At 32.7% G+C, this 16,427-nt stretch overlaps 1 long non-coding RNA gene and 1 pseudogene across 1 annotated transcript; one reads left to right on the top strand and one right to left on the bottom strand.

Annotated features, from left to right (window-relative positions):
* Nucleotides 1-2,071: 2,071 nt before the first annotated feature.
* Nucleotides 2,072-5,910, bottom strand: LOC121203178 (serine/threonine-protein phosphatase PP1 isozyme 2-like; annotated as a pseudogene).
* A 1,973-nt stretch (nt 5,911-7,883) lies between these two features.
* On the top strand, nt 7,884-9,778 carry LOC121215529 (uncharacterized). Its single transcript, XR_005911433.1, has 2 exons — nt 7,884-8,130; nt 8,303-9,778. It is a non-coding gene; the product is annotated as an uncharacterized lncRNA (long non-coding RNA).
* Nucleotides 9,779-16,427: the final 6,649 nt, after the last annotated feature.

Below are 16,427 nucleotides of genomic sequence, written 5' to 3'. Positions count from 1 at the left end.
CCACCCATCATCTGAATAGTTCTTGGAAGTATTCCCTGCAAAGTACAACATTGATCATTGTATTCAAACTGCAAAGTAAGATAACTGAATTTCCAAACAATGGGCCCCAAATTAGTTAACCATTGAATACCGAGAACCAAGTCACATCCTTGAGAGCTAAGACTAATAAATTTGTTACAAATTGCTGACCTTGTGCCTACCACTGTACAAATATAAACACATTCTGAGTAGACATGATACCCCCATCAGCAATAATGACTTGCAGCTTAGTAGAGAGTTCCACAGGAAGGTTCGACTGTCGAGCCAACTTGGCATCCATAAAATTATGGGTGCTTCCTAAATCCACTAGTATAGTACATTGGAATTCCCTATTTGTGCAACCACCCTCATGGTTCTTGGTCTTTGCGACCCTTGTAAGGCATGCAAAGATATAGTCAATAGTGTACATGTCTCCTCCTCTTAGTCATTAGGTTCAAATTGATCCGGACAGTCTTAATACTCTTCAGATTGGAGACTCTTGACTTCACTTTCCATATCAGATTGAGGCTCTACAACCAACTGATACAATTGAGACTTAGTACACTTATGGCTAGGAGTGTACTTAGCTGCACACCAAAAGCACAACACCTTCTTTCTCCTATCTTCCATCTCACTTTGAGAAGAGACTTAACAAGTCCCTTGTGACCACTTGTAGCAGATGTAGGTCCACCCTATCCTACAGTAGATCCAATCGATGGCAGCATTTTAGGTGTAGAAAACAAGGTTGGGGGTTTGCTAGTACTTGACTAAAGAAACTTCTTTGATTGTTGGTTATGTAGCATAATATTCTCCACTTGTCGAGCAGCGAGGAAGCCCTCTACTAATGATTTAGGCTTGAAGAGCTGCAAATACTGGCTTATGTCTCTCTGCAAGTTACTGAGAGCATAATTTTTAGGCAAATGTAATTGGTTCAACAAGCTTACAAAGGCAACACGGTATCATGCTACTGGTCAACAGTACCCTGTTGCTTGAGTGAAATCAGCTCTGCCATGGGGTCCAAAAATGAACTGGACCCAAATCTCTCCTTCAAGCCTTGTGCATATACATATTAGGTAAGTACATGAAGGCCCCCTATGAGCAAAAAAATGGTGTCAATCTAGAGCCTTACTTTGACATGATCCAAGACTCCTTCAGCCTCAAAAAATTGCTCCAGCTTCGACCACCAGCCCCTGAAGTCGGTCCATCAAAACGTGGACAGTCAAACTTGAATGGCTTTGGTAGTGTCTCAATACTACTCATTCGTGAATAGCTCCTGTGTAAATCAACTCAGGTGTTGGAGAAACTGCCAAGGTGTCTTTAGGAGGGAACCATGGTGATGGTGTGCCTAGAATGCCTTTCCCTTTGTCTGGTGTTGACCCAAAAACTGCCCCCGGATGATTGGCCAAAATATCTCTCGAACAAATATTGCAACTCACTATTAATCTCACACTTGAACTCTTCTCTAATCTCCTTCAATCGTGTCTCAAGCTTACCATCCATTTGAGAAAAATCAATTTGCAGTTGGGCAATCTCCTTTTGTAAGTGACCCATTTCTTTCTGCAATCGAGTGGTGATACCTTCGTTGGCCATGGAGGATCGATGGCTCTGATACCTTCGATACAAGCTTAGAAATTTCAAAAAAAAAAAAGCATAGAAAAGGAAAAAGAAAATCAAAGAGAACAGAGAAATTTCAAGAGGTTGAGAATACTATTTTCATCCATAACTTCCTAACCCTTCGTCAACAACTTAAAAGGGTAGAATAACGGTTTCAAATTAGTTTGACAGCTGGTAGTGACAACTGTGTACATAATACACTTCGTTTCAATTAAGAAACACGATGCAAAACGCATCGTTTCGACTCATGAAAACAGCATCGTTTCACTAGACTAAACCTTGTAAAAAAATGCACCAATTGAAGAAATAAAAATCAAAGTAACAAATATAACAAAAATTCAATTTCATGACTGTTGAAACATTTCAACAAATATTGACCATAATCCACCTAGATTTAAGCATAAACAACATTTCGAAAGAAAGGAACAAAATTCAAAGCTTAGCTCAATTAGTTTGGATTCAAATATCAACATTTATGTGAGTCCTTTGCTTATATCCCTAAATTACAATCTCTTTTGTAACCTAAAAGAAAAAAAGAAAAACTCATCGCTAGCAATTGTTGCCATCCAAAAATTCAAGAATGAAACTCTAGGTGCCAAATATATTTAACAAAACCAATGAAAATATCAAAATACCCTTATCACTACAAAATTGGGGAAAATAAAAATCGAAGATATCACTTGTCACACATTGGTTGTACCCAATGTGAACCAATCATTCCTTGTCTTTCAATTTCATATACTTTAAAACAAATAATCTGTACCCTTAAAATGAGGAAATGGTGATATTGCATATCCCATATCTTCAAAAAGCCTCCAACGCTGGCGTCTGAAAATCATAGAAACTTTCATCTCGAATCACAACTGTATTTTGCGAAAAATATGTTAAAACCAACAAAGGCAAAGAAAAAACTTGGGAAAACTTTAAAGTTAATGACATGCTATAAACAGGCAAACAACATAAAAATAGGTTCAGAGTTTTACGAGAACTTTCATTATGAACATGAGAAATGATGGTTGATGATAACAAATCAAAATGGACAGTTGCAATACATGTACGTAAATACGACGTGTAGTTATTATTAGTGCTCAAATGCTCTCAACATGTCCATAACTAGAAAATAAATGATTCTAAACCACAAATCACCAAAATGAAAATAAGAGTTCAGAATCTAACCTACCAACATAAATAGTAACATTTCATATTCTCGAAAATAGATCATTAACTTCATGGTATAGGTTGAAACTTACATCAGCAATTCCGTGTAGGAACAGAGGCAGACGTCGGTAGTGTCCCTCAACTGAACCTGGGTCTTTTATCAGCAGGCTTAAGAATTTGGAAAGAACACATTAGGCTTTCATCAACACTCATCATTGCACCAGCATTATCAAATTCACCACAGTAGTTGGGAGCAGAAAATATTGTAACAAGCTGTCTGTCAGCAAAGAACTCATAACCATCTTCAACAACCTATGGGCACGGTAAATGAGGTCCAGATCATTTTTCATTAAGTCAGAGACTCTATCTGGGCCAAATGTGAACGAGACTCCTCGATCACTCATGCCCCAGCCTTTGATATCCCTACCAGGATCTGACCAAAGTAAATCACAAAGCAAACCAGTATCAGGAACATCAGTTGGACGGGTTAAGGCCCTTATCTGATCCAAATTTGTTAGATCAGGGGAAAGGCCACCATGCATACACAAAATTTTGTCATCTATTAGAGCAGCCACAGGAAGACAGTTAAAACACTCGGTAAAGATTCTCCAAACTTTCACATTGAACCTTCGTTTGCATTCATCATAAAATCCATAAATCCGATTAATAGAAGCACATTCATGATTCCCTCGCAAAAGAAACAAGTTATCAGGATATTTGATCTTATAGGCCAGCAAAAGGCATATAGTTTCTAGACTCTGCTTGCCACGATCAACATAGTCCCCCAGGAATAAATAATTAACACTGGGAGGGAAACCCCCATACTCAAAAATCCGCAGAAGATCAACATACTGCCCGTGAATGTCACCTGACACAAGAAAAAAAAAACAACACGACACAAATTATTGAAACTTCTAAAAAAAGACACAATAAATTGTCAGAATTAAGAAGACAGTCATCCAGAACTACGGTCGAACTAGCATATGAAATATTGAGCTCCATTTCATGTTTCACTTAACCATTTTGATATAGTTTCCACCTATAGTTCAATTAAAACTATGAAAAGTTCCAGTATGTGAAACTAATAAGCAGCTTTACAATATTTGTTCTGGCTGCATTGCTTACCTATTCATTTTCGAAACTACCAAGTTGCACCAAACAAGAACTATCTCATCATTTTTTGGTGCAATGTAGGAAGCAATCTTTTAAAGATAAGATAAAAATGAATTCAAAGATATGAGCATTGAGCAATCGTTTAGTCCTATTTACTTATAATTGGAAGTTTTCACAACAGTATGAAGGATTCCTCACCATTGATTTTCATTAAAATTGGTTTAGCTTTCTAACAATACTTAAGAACTTTGAGGTTGCTCACGTAATCACCCAATAATAGTTTTCCCATAGAACCCCCATGCATATAACATAGAGAAATACAATGCAACAGACTGTAACAGAAAATATGTAAAGCTAACTTTGGAGGATATTTGCATTATTGCATAGACTTGACAATCTCCAAAACACAGAATTTATGTGCAGATACGACCAAAATGATTTTTATACCATGGTTGGAGAGAGAATCAGCTCATAAATGTCATTTTATAAGGTGCTTGCTTACAATTAGTTATTTTAACTCAATTGAAGGACATGAATTAATAAAACCTGGAAAATATCATGTTTATCGGATAGATCTTTTCCCTCCCAACAAAAGCGATTCCTGCAGAACACGCATTGACATAACTTTTCTCTTCTTAACCTCATAATTACCGAAGTCAAAGACAAACATTTCTACTAATAAATGGTTTCTACTTTAACATTCAACAAATCTTAGAGAAGTCATAGAGGATTAACATAAATATCCTGCCTTCCCCATCCATTGCTCTTCAATAGCTGACCTTTCTCAACCTCAGAGACTTCCCTGCCTACACAAGGCATCCTCGAGTAACTAAGATAAAAAGAAGCAGACCAAGTTTAAAGACCCTCATACCTAGGCCGTAGCTTCCCTCTCTTCCTCCTATGGCATTAAATTCCAGAGAAAGCTAAAACAAGGATGCAATGCACCAAGACGGTGATAAGTTCGCACCATCCATATCTCTCATCTAATTCAGATTATGTTCATGGCAGAGTTGATTAATAGCTAAGAAAAAACGTACTCAACCTCATTTGCAATTATTCTAAAGATTAAACTACAATTAATCTCCCTACTTCCATTTTACATCAATTAGCAAGCAGGCTAAGAAACAAATCATACCAAGAACAACATCAAAAAGTAAATAATTTTCAGTTAACGCAATTTAAATAAGAAATCAAGTATTATCTCAATGCAGCTCCTAAGCACTTACATAACCATTCAGGAACACACACACATTTCCTTAATTCCTTCAAATGCATTCAACTTTTCCCTTAATAACATTTCTTCAAAGTTTTCAACTTTTCCCTTAACCAGTCAAAATTAGGAGCACCCAAATCCTAAAACTAGAATACCCAAAGAACCAAAACATGAATTTCCACCATTTTTCAAATGGAAAATCCAAAAAAGAAAATTTGAATTAAAAAGCTAATATATATTGAAAAAAGAACATAAAGGCGTACCACATATCTTAATGGGAGCTTCAAGTTCAAGAAGAGTAGGCTGCTGAATCAATATTTCCCCTGCAACAGTGCAAAGCTGATGGATCTCACCTTCCATCAGCTGCACTTGCTTGCCCCCTGTCCTTCCCTGCTTAAACTCCAATAAACGACATATTATATTATCCAAAACGGCAGGGTCCATTGTAACAGATCCCATAATTTGAGAAAAATAATAATAAAGAAATCTGTCCAAAAAAGTAATAAAAAAAACTGTCTTTGTTTTTCTGTTCTGGGTTTTTCAACTTCGTTTCATTTTCTGGTGTTATTTGAAAAAGAAGAGGCGAGGAAGAATGTGGCCTAGCTTGCCTGTGGGGATTAATAAAAGTAATACTAAAGAAGAAAAATTAAAAGAAAAGTGGTGGTGAATGCAACTCCGGAACGGCGGAGAAGCCTAATTTCTGTATGCAAGTATTAAACTACGTCGGAGTCGATGATATAAGGTTTGGCAACTAGCCATTGATGGTTATAAATTTTCAAAAGAACCCCTATTTGCTTCCCTAATATTAGGGTAATATTGTGATAATTGCGAAATTAAATATTCAAATTTTGAAGTAATATTATTTATTTATAAAATCAAATAAATCAGTTAGTAACATAACACCACTAAAATAACCCAATTTGGGCAGCTTGCTTGTTTTACCCTTATCGTTTACATGTTTTCGACTGCCCATTATATTAGCAATTTATTTTATCATTCAGTGGTTTATCCCTTCTGATTGAAATTAGTGGTGAATATTTTAATTATTATAAAAAATATTTTTTTAAAATAGGATAAATATGAACTATGATTCAATGCAAAATTATATATATGAATTTTGATTAATTCAATATTGTAAATTATTAACACAATTATCGATATAATATAAATTTATATTTATATATTGCATACATAAATACTTCTGGTATAAAAATAAATTGATTTATTTATTTCTTTAAATGTGTGTGATTAAATCAAAATTAAAGTTTTAAATATATATTTGAACTAAAATTAGAGTTTCACTGTATAATTGCACCAAATTAAAATTCATGTATACAATTACACATTAAATCAAAATTCACGTATAATTTGAAGATTTATCCCTTTAAAAAATATTGTGAGTTTTAGATTATCTAAAAGGATAAGTTACGCACTTCATCACTTAATCTTTATAAATTTTTATTTTGGGTATCAAAAATAAAAAGTTTGCAATATGGGCAGTATTGTTACAAAGTTTTCTCATTTTAGTCGTCTGCCGTTAATTTATTATTACATACATTTATTTTAGTCACCCAATTTTAATAATTTCTCATTTTGCAAACTCATTTTATCTTTTGATTTTTTATTTTTGGAAATTATTTTTTTCATAAAAGAGACAAATTTGGGAAAGAAAAAATAGTTTATCTTTTTAATTTCCTTTATTTTTTCCCTTTTTAGAATTAATTTCATTTTTCTAAATTATTTTCCTTTTATGTTTTAAAATTCTTTTATTATTTTTAATTTTTTTCAATAAAAGGAAAAAAATTCATGTTTTTACAAGGAATTACTTGGGTTTTTATAGAGAAAAACCTTAGTTTATACATTGAATTGAGTTATAAATGAAAAACTTGGGTTTCATGAATAGCATGCTGACATGAAGCAACAGAAACTGCCCGAGCCATGCAGTTGCGGCTGAAGTTCAAGCTGCTGTTTTGTTTTTGTTACTTTCAAATTGGTGTTTTGTAACTTAGTTAAAATCAAACCAAGTTGTACTTGATGATTAGGTACTGATAAATCAGCTTACCTATGTGTATGTGTGCAAGTCATGTTTTGTAAGTTACAATGTTATTAGTGGAGTTAGGAAGGGTTTAGGTGATGATTTTGTTTGTACTGACCAGCTCATGTCTGGTATTTGTATTGGCACTATGCCATTGTTCAAATTAATCAAAATTCATCAAGAATTCTTCATCTATACTCTCTCAATCTTAGTTTTCATCTGGTTTTTAAATGCTTGATTCTGGTATTGTTTGTGCTGCAAGTCTTGAGCCTTCAAGCTCAAGAAACTGTTTTGTTTCTTTTATCTTTGCTCATTGTTCCAACAAAAACTTAGTTTTTTGGGGAAAAGATTAGTTCTAAAAGTTAAAATGAGTGATCAAAGTAAAAATTTACTAAAGTTGAGTGACTAAAATGAGTGTATGTAATAATAAATTAACGATAAATGACTAAAATGATAAAAATACGTAACAATAATACTTATATTATAAACGTTTTTATTTTTGATGTTTAAAATGAAAATTTATGAAAGTTCAGTGTCTAACTATATAGTAATACTCTATTTAAAAAGATATGGTAGTTTTTAGCACATAATTTTCCCCCTAAAAGTAGCCTCTTATACGGCGATTCCAAAATAGAAAAAAAAAATGCTTTTTTCCTAAAATAGCCAGGTTGGGAGCAATTTTAGACCCTTACCCAACAGTCAATAAAAGCATTCATTGTTTCAAAAAAAATAAATAAATAAATAAAAGCATTCATTGGAAAAAAATAAATCAAATTTTAAAAAAAAAATTTATCTTGCTCTACTCTCTTCAGTCCATCAAACCCCAATCTCCAACAACATCAAGCCTCGTGACGTTTTAAATTTTTTTTTTCTGAAATCACCAAGTTAGGTGGTGGTTTCAGACTTAGAGACTTCAACGCATGCTATATAAATTTTTTTCCATTTCTCTGGTAGAAAATTTCTCACAATTCTTCCATTTGTAAGCTACTCTCCCTTTTGCAGAAATAAGATTTATTTTCTTAGTTGTACTTTTTTTTAATTATTTCTTTAATTTAGTAATTTGCACTATCATTTTTATCAAAAAAGTCGGAGTCGATAATGTTGTTTGTATGCAATTATTATATTGTTTTGTTATTTTTCTGAATGTGCAGGTTGGTTTAAGAGCATCAAAATAGAGGAATTGAAGGCAAAAATTAGTAGGAAAACTGTCGGTCATTGTGGGAAGGTAGTGTCCACTCTATTTTAGACTTTTGACATATTCGATGAATTAGCTGAAGATGATGATGTTGAAACTATGATCGCAACATATTCCTCATCCGGGAATAATGTAGTGAAGCTTTATGCACAGTTGAGTGATGTTGAGTAGGGGAAAGCGTTTCCCGATATTCCATCTTCATCTAGTCTTGTTGTAGATATGTTTGGAGCATTATATCTTCAATGTGATCCTGCTAATATATGCCAGTATACTGCACTTGTTAGAGGACGATCTTATGTACACAAGTTGAAATTTTATTTGAATTTAGTCTAAAATATCCATACCAGTATGCAGCACCATCAACATCCGCACCTCCTCCATATGAAGATCCATTTTCCTACATTAAAAAGGGAACTTCCATGATGATACAACCTTCAGTATCCAAGTTCGTATCGGGTTATATTGAAGAAGAGGAAGAGGATAGGGATACTGACACAAACACGATAGAATTTAGTGATCCAGACCATGATGAAGAAGTGGAAGCCGCTGAACAAGAATGCGATATTTGCGTCGATGCAGACTTCCCTGGCACAAGTGCATTACTGGATCTTCCACCAAATGAACCTTCCTCTCATATGCACCTAATCGATGAAGATGCAATGGGTGCGTTGGAATTTCCCAAATATCCTGATATGTTGCTGACTTACATGCTAATTTCAACTTTATATTTCGAGGGCCTACCTATTGGGACATAATTTCCATCGAAGGAGGTTGTACAAGCAGCCGTGAAGCACTAAAACATTAAAATGTCTTACTATTATAAAACGGTGGAGTCAACCCTAATTAACCATATTTGTTAATAAGTGCATTAAATTTGGTGGTGGGTGCAATTGGTGGATCATGGCCTCCCTTTTAAAAAAGTAGATTTAGGACATACGAAAGCATAATGGTCCACATACATACACTGTTCGATGGTTAATGAACGATCATCATAAATTGGATTCCAAAATCATATGTTAACGTATGACGTCGATGGGGTAACAATATCTGATGATTTTAGTCTCAGTGCTAATCGTTGACCTCCAAAGTCAATATAACTACACTGTCTCATATCGCAAGGCATAGTACGTGAAACAAAAGGCAATGGAAGAATTGTTTGGTGATTGGGATGAATCTCATACTAAGTTTCCAGCAGGTTTGATGGCAATGCATCAGTTTGTTCCTGGTATCATGGTTAAATTGGAAGTGCTCCTTGTATACAACAATGTTGGAAAACAAGTTCAGAGTAAGCGTATATTCCATAGATTATTTTGGATGTTTAAGCCATGCATTAAAGGATTTCCACAAATAGACGATACTTGGTTATATGACAAATATAAGCAGACACTGTTGTTGGTAGTGGCACAAGATGGTAACCGAAACATTTCTCCAATTGCATTTGTCATTGTTGATAAGGAGCCAATATACTTGTGTGATTTTTTTTCCTCAAAAACCTATGTCAGTAAGTTGTCAAATAGAAAGGGATAAGCTTGATATCAAACCATGCCACCTCCATCAAATCTACCATCTACCATCCGAGTAGCTTTTGGACTCTTCCGAATGCATATACTTGCTATTGCATTAAATATATTGTGTCCAATTTCCATGCCGAGTTTCACAATAAAGAGTTATGAAAACAAGTTGTTAACATGAATATGTATTTCAAATTTTGCTTATATTTTGGATTAAGTATTTAAAACCTTGTTTATCCTATATTAGTAGTAAAGTGTATGAGCTAGTAAGAGCCCGGTTCCATGAAAGGTTAGAAAATCTCTGAGCCGTAAATAAATGTGTTGTAGAATGGTTTGATGATGTCAGGTTAGAAAGGTGGACCCCAAGCATATGATGGAAGGAAATGTTGCAACACTCTATACTTGACCCGATCAATAGGTCCAGGTACCGGATGTCACAAACAACCCAAATATCTTAACAAAATTTCTGTCTACTTTTACTATGTACTTAGATAACCCAACTTTTCCAACAACTAACTACTGCAAAGACTCATTTCATCTAAAAATAAATTCCTACAGCTTTGTATATGAGTAAATTAATGATCATGACAGTTATTTAAAAATTTTAAATTAATGATCAAATTACAAACACAATCATTTTAGACCCTAAGGCGTGACCTCTAAGGGTGGCCCTCTATGTATATGAGTAAGCTACCATGCCCAACTCTTAACTCTGGCAGAGACTGGCTTGGTCCCTCCAGTTGATTTCCAAGTCTTTATCTACCTTGCATCCAAGTAATAAAATTTTATAAGTTTAAAAGTACTTAGTGAGGTATGTTCATACAAAATTATAAAAGACTACTTAAATTCTAAGAAAAAGAGATTCTATGCACAGAGTTAAACTCCTTGGATTTCGTGGGGGAAATCTGCGAACTTAGTTGGCGTAGCCAATGCTTCAATTACTCTAAGCCGAATGTCGGCATGTATAATCCTTGGGCTGGTCATTTAACACCCCTAACCCGTGTTCATCGCCAGAATAGGGTTATAGAGCATTATTAGAGTTTACAAATTAATTTATAGACATTTCATTTCATCAAGCATTCATATTTATAACCAATCAAAATCAAAACATTAATGAGCTAACATTGGCCAATTTAACTTATACATGCCATTAAAACCAGAATCAAGTCATCCAAAATTGTCGATAGAACAAAATGGATAGTGTGATATATCTCTGACAAGCTTCCAACCCAATTGAGCTTCCGATAATCATTTCAATGCATCTAATAATTATACATATTACCAATAATAATTCAGTTCCAATAATAAAACACATATTTATATAATATTCATCACCAAATAACATTCACTTTAATTAAAATTATGCAGAATATAGTTCATACGAACTTACCAGGCTAAATTGCAGAAATACCAAAATTCCGGGACATTTTGGTAATTTTTTATTTTCCTCTAATTTCCACCCAATTTTGATTTAAATTAATATTTCATTCAATTTATTAATTTAAATAATAAAAAATTCATTTCATGCAATTTGGTCACTTTTTGATATTTTTACAAAATTACCCTTAAAATTTTACTTTTATTCAATTTAATCCTTGAACCTAAAACATGCAAATTAGCCATTTTTAATGAAAACTCATGCTAGTTGAATAATCATATATTTTCCCCCTCCTCCTCTCCATTCCACATCCTTAATGTATATAACATGCTTATATGTCACATTATCTATAATTTCACTATTTATTTATATGTTCATTCAAAGTTGTCCACTTGAGTCATAGTCACTAAATTATTTATATCTTGAGCTACAGAACTCTGAATTAAGTTCTGCTAAATTTATATGAAACTAGACTCACATATCTTCTTACCATAAAATTTTCAGAATTTATGATTTTGCCAATAAGTATAGTTTATCCTTTACAATCATCCCTATTCTGTTGTTTGACAGTTTCAACTCTTCTTCACTAAAAATTAATTATCTCCTAGTATGAAATTCGGATGATGTTTCGGTTTATTTCTATTGAAAATAGACTCATTAATAATTTTAAACATATAAATTCTAACCCACAATTATTTTTATACAATTTTTAATGATTTTCCAAAGTCAGAACAGGGGAACCCGAATTCATTCTGACCTTGTCTCACAAAATTTATTATATCTCATGATTTACAATTCCATTACTTACACCGTTTCTTCTATGAGAAACTAGACTCAATAAGATTTAATTCCATATTTTGTTAATCCTCTAATTCGATCTCCACAATTTATGGTGATTTTTCAAAGTTAGTCTTCTGCTGCTGTCCAAAACTATTTTAGTGCAAGATGTTGATTACTAAGTTTATAACTCCCTATTTCCCTTTCTCTATAATATTTCTCATCACTTTTACACTTATTTCTCTTCACTAATATATAAAAAATATAAGACCTTATATAAGAAAACTCTACTATAACATCATTTCCATGCTTTTTCAATAATATCAAACTTAAAAATATATTGAAATCTTGATGTTCTTACCTTATCCTATTAGTTTCAAACTTTAACTTGATTTTCTCTCTCCTCCAACTTCTATTTCTTAAATCTAACTTGATATTTTAGCTTCCCATAGTCTCCTTGTTATCTTTCTCTCTTGATGGATGTGGAAATTCTTTTGATTTCTAAGTGAAAATGGTGAGTATTTGATGAAATGACCAAATTGTAAGGAAAAGAAAACTTTCTTTCTTTCTTCTTCTTCTCATGTTGGGGCTTGGGAAAGATGATCATAATTCTTCATCTTTCTCTCCTTATATATTAAATACAATAACAATAAAATAATAAAATATCTCATTAAAATATTAATAAACTAATATTTATTTATTTAATTAATCTAAAATATCACCAACATCATCATTGCCTTCTAGATTTCTCTCTCTTCTAATTGACCATTTTGCCCTTTATAATCTTTAAAAATTTCATCCTTGAGTCATCACTTAATTTGATAAAATTACGATTTAGTCCCTTAAAATTCTTGACCTTTTCAATTTGGTCACAATTCATCCATTTTTCTTAGTTTCTAGATTATTCCAACCTTAAAATATTTGCACTATTGGTCCTTCAACTTTTTCATATTTACACTTTACCCCTCAAATTTTGAGTATTTACTCTTGGTCAAAAAAAATTTCTCACTTTTGCGATTTAATCATTTCTTGAATTAATATATCATAATATACTTCCCAATGTTGCCATAACTCAAAATTTCCCTTTTTGTCACTTTATTTCCTTATTTTACTATATCAAGGATACCTACTTTCTTACTGTAGTAATTTTTAGGGTATTACAGGTCATAACCATGTTCTATTTAAATATATTCTCATAAGGGTCTTACCCCACTATTTATTGTTTCAACTTTCATTGTACCCTTCCAGATATGCTTCAATGCTGTCCCATATTCTCCATTGCGAACCAATGACAACTATTTGTGGTTATTCAATTAACCGCCTTGACTGCGGGTCCTTAACTTCATCATTTTTCCTGAATAATGTCTCTTCTTGATACCCTATTTTATCAAACTCAACTATAGTGTGTGGCTGAATAACACCCTCTTTCCATAATGGACTTGTGCCCCCAATATAACCTCATAGTACTTATTCTTTTAGTTAATTCCTTTAAGATACTCCAATAGACAGGTAATTTCTTATGTACTATCTCCTACTCAGGTATTCTATGAAGGTTTCCACCCTTGGTAGACCAACAAGATTTTTCTGTGCCTCATGATTTTGATTATAACAACCCATTTTCAGTGATATTGAAACACTAGTTTCAGGACCACAATTTCGACGAGCAAATTATTATTATTTATTATTTTAATATCTATGGGAACATATTAAGGTCGTATTAAAACTTTGTTAAGAAATTTTGATGTTTAAGTAGTTAATTAAGTGAAAAGGACTACATCATCAAAGGTGAAAAAGTTGAGTTTTATTAGTTAAAAGGGTCAAATGGATATGAAAATTTAAACTAAGGGACTTGAATGGTAAATAGGCCAATTAAAACGATAGTGGATGTGCATGGACAAGGTTTTGTTGTAAATTTTAATAAGTAATAAGGTTAAAATGATAATTAGATAATTAAAAAGAAAATTAGGTAAAGAAAAGATGAAGCAATGTTGTCATATTTTCATTTCTTCTTCTTGCTTGGTCAAATACACCATTGAAGGGGGAGAGAGATTTGTTTTGAATATTACTTGCATGGTATGATTTTCAAGCCCTGTTTTTAATGATTTTTATATTTTTTTGAGTTCATTTTAGCTTAATCTAGCTAGCCCGGGGGTCAATTTGTAAAATTTGTTAAAGGTTGAGGGTTATGACATGAATGTTCTTGAATGCTTTTTGATGTTAATTGATAGATTATGTGTAACATCCCGTTTTTAGTGAAATCGGAGCAGTGGTTTCGAGACCACAAATCTGAGGTCAGAATAAATTTTATTTTAATATTATTTTATGGTCTATAGTATAATAGAAATATCGTATGAAAATTTCGTTAAGAAATTTTATCGTTTACATGTCTAATTTGATGAAAAGGACCAAATTGCATAAAGTGAAAAAGTTAAATTCTAGTAGCTAAAGGTACCAAATAGCTATGAAATTTAAAATTGGAGGTCCTTATATGGAAAATAGACCATTTAGTATAGTTAGTAGATAAGAATGATTATTTATCATTAGAATTTAGTAAATTAGTAAGGTTAATTTTGGAAAGTAAATGATAAAATGACGATAAATGAATTAAATAATTAAATTGTTATCATTTTCATCATCTTTCCTAAAATAAAAACATGTAAACCCTAGCCATGGAAGCTTAAAGATAGACAAGCTTATTTTGCTTAATTAGGTGAGTATTCTTGTCATGTTTTTAATGATTTTTATGTTTCCAAGAACGTAATAGCTTAATATAGCTATCTCGGGGATTAATTTGTAAAACTATTAAAGTGTTAAGATTTTTCCATGGATGAGTATAGTTGAATTATGAATTTTTATGGTAGAAAATGAAAGGTTGTTGATAGATAAACAACTTTTGTAAAGAGAATTTTGATGAAATTATGATTTAGTGACTAAATCAAAAAGATGAAAAATTTATGGAAAATTTATGAATTTTGTGAAATACATGGGCTGCTATGGATTTGTATGAAAACTAGTTAGGCTTGAAATAATGATTAAATTGTATGAATTTTATTTTCCAAGCCTAGAGACTAAATCGTAATTGATTAAAAGTATAATGGCAAAATAGTAATTTTTCCAAAGATGTGTATTGGGCTGAATTGAATATGAATTATATTAAATTGAGTTAAATTCATTCGTATAGATCCGGATAGACCTAATACGGAGTTAGATCGAAGAAAAGAAAAAGTATCGGATTAGTAGCCTACAAATTTATGTACACTTGTCGAGGTAAGTTTGTGTAACTAAATTGTATATTTGTATGATTTGAATTGAATATTGTTGTGTGTGTGATTTGTATAAAATGCCATGTATATTATTGATCACATATCCGACAAGTACAGAATCCCATTTGAACCTTAGAAATTCAATGGATACAAATGACATGTCATTAGGGTTCCCGGATTGGTTGTGGTCCTACATGTGTTGCGGAAACATCACAGCTCTTATGGGCATCCCGATATTTGGCTCTCATGAGCTTCCCGATTAATTGCTCTCTTGAGCTTCCCGATAATTGGTTCGCATGAGCTTTCTGATAATTGGCTCGCATGAGCTTTCCGATATACAGCTCGATTGAGCTTTCCGTTATATAGCTCACATGAGCTTCCCGTTACATGGTTCGAGAGAGCTTCCTGTTTACATGCTCGCAAGGGCATACCTGTATATGAATTAACAGATTATAGATTTTTACACCTCGTGTGTACTACCCGTGTATCCAACGATATTTTAAATGGTTCAACGGGCTAAGTTTTGATATGAGACATTATGAGTTCGAAACGAACTATTACCGATATATACTTAGAAGTACATGGAAATGATATTACATGATTTATTGAAACATGAGAGGGATGATACATGTATGTGAAACTTGCCTAGTGATTATGTACATCCATGTTTATTGGTTATTGAAAGTGTTACATGACTAACATGTTGAAGATATGTGTTTAGGCTTTTGGCCAAAATAATTTGGATAAGTTTTGAATGCTTACCTTAAATGCAATTGAATGGTAAGTTAATTTCCATGTTATACGAACTTACTAAGATTAAATGCTTACTCTATTTTATTTTCCCTGTTTTATAGTAACTCGGAAGCTCGTTTTGGTTAGAAGCTGGTCAGAGTTGATTCACACTATCCATTAGCCTTTTCGGTGCATATAGTAAACTAATTTTGGTTATAATGGCATGTATAGGTTAATTTAGCTAATGCTGGCATATAAACATTTTGTTGAGATTAGTCATTTGTATGGCTTGTATTTGGTATAAATTTGCATATATAAGTATTTGGTCAATTTGGTAAGTATGGATTCTGAGATATATGTGGTGTTATGTCATGTATAAAATTTGGTTTTGGCTCGGTTGATTGCATTGATATAGATTGT

This window comes from Gossypium hirsutum, chromosome D03, assembly GCF_007990345.1.
Source record: "Gossypium hirsutum isolate 1008001.06 chromosome D03, Gossypium_hirsutum_v2.1, whole genome shotgun sequence".
NCBI classification, from domain to species: domain Eukaryota; kingdom Viridiplantae; phylum Streptophyta; class Magnoliopsida; order Malvales; family Malvaceae; genus Gossypium; species Gossypium hirsutum.
Note: the sequence above shows the minus strand (reverse complement) of the source record. Positions and strands in the feature narration are given on the sequence as shown.